The sequence below is a fragment of the Apteryx rowi genome, unplaced genomic scaffold (assembly GCF_003343035.1).
Source record: "Apteryx rowi isolate R43461 unplaced genomic scaffold, aptRow1 scaffold_1103, whole genome shotgun sequence".
Lineage (NCBI taxonomy): Eukaryota > Metazoa > Chordata > Aves > Apterygiformes > Apterygidae > Apteryx > Apteryx rowi.
Window position 1 is genome coordinate 113,517 of NW_020447313.1, and position 1,485 is coordinate 115,001.

Consider the following 1,485-nt stretch of genomic DNA (forward strand, 5'->3'; position numbering starts at 1 on the left):
CCCCCCCCTCCACGCTGAGGCCTTTCAGGGTGATTTATGAGCTGGTTGGGCCGCGCTTTGGATTTTTCCAGCTTCCGGACAGGGGGGAAAAGTGGTTTCATTGCTGGGATGGGAGGAGGTGACATCCCCCTCCCCCGGCACCCTGCTGCAGCTGCACCCCAGGGTGCCGGAGGGGCCGTGCACCCCTCCGGGCAGAGCAGGGTGCAACCGGTGCACGTGTGCAGTGCAGCCRTGCAGTGGCTCGGGGCGCGCAGTGCGTGTGCACGGTCGCTCGCTGCGCGCCGCCGCGTCCCCTGCGTGTCCCGTGTGCACTGCGTGTGCAMTGCGTCCCGTGTGCAACGCGTGCGTGCGCCGTGCGATGCCCGAGCGAGCGGGGGGGGGGGGAGCGTGCGACGTCTGGGCAGCGTGGGCGCAGTGCGGGCACCGCACACGGTGCCAGCGCCGCTCCCCGTGCCGTGCCAGTTCCCGTGCGGCGTTGGTGCCGCGGCAGCTTGCGCGCAGTGCTGGCGCAGCGCGCGTGCTTGCGCAGTGCCAGTGCAGTGCCCGCTCCTGTGCGGGGCTGGTGCCCGTGCTGGCGCCAGTTCCCACGTGGGGCTGGTTCCTGTGCGGTGCTGGTGCTGGGGTGCTGGTGCACTGGTTCCCATGCAGTGTCACTGCAGTGCTGGGATGTTGGCTCCTGTGCAGTGTTGGTGCTGGGGTGCTGGTGCACTGGTTCCCATGCAGTGTTGGTGCTGGTTCCTGTGCAGTGTCGGTGCTGGTGCGGTACCAGTTCTGGTGCAGTGCTGGTGCCAGGATACCAGTTCCTGCGCGGTACTGGTGCAGTGACAGTGCCGGGGTGCTCGTTCCCATGCAGTGCTGGTGCCAGTTGCTGTGCAGGCCGGGTGCCAGTGCAGTGCCGGTGCCCATGCAGTGCTGGTGCTGGTGCCCATGCAGTGCTGGTGCCAGTTGCTGTGCAGGCCGGGTGCCAGTGCAGTGCCGGTGCCCGTGCAGTGCTGGTGCCGGTGCCCATGCAGTGCCAGTTCCCATGCAGTGCCAGTTCCATGCAGTGCCTGTGCTGGTGTTGGGGGGCTGGTTGCAGTGCAGTGCCAGCGTTGGGGTGCCGGGTCCCATGCAGTGCTGGTGCAGTGTGGGTGTCAGGGTGCTGGTGTGGTGCCGATGCCGTGCAGTGCCAGTTCCCATGCAGTGCCGGTGTCGGGGTGCTGGTGCCGTGCAGTGCTGGTGCCGGTGCGGTGCCGGGTCCCATGCAGTGCCGGTGCCGGGGTGCCGGTTCCCATGCAGTGCCGGTGTCGGGGTGCCAGTGCCGTGCAGTGCCGGGGTGCCAGTTCCCATGCAGCGCCGGTGCCGGTGCGGTGCCGGTTCCCATGCAGTGTCGGTGTCAGGGTGCCGGTGCCGTGCAGTGCCGGTGCCGGGGTGCCGGTTCCCATGCAGTGCCGGTGCCGGTGCCGCCCCCGGCGCCCCGCCCCGTCCCGCCCCGCGCCGCCCCCG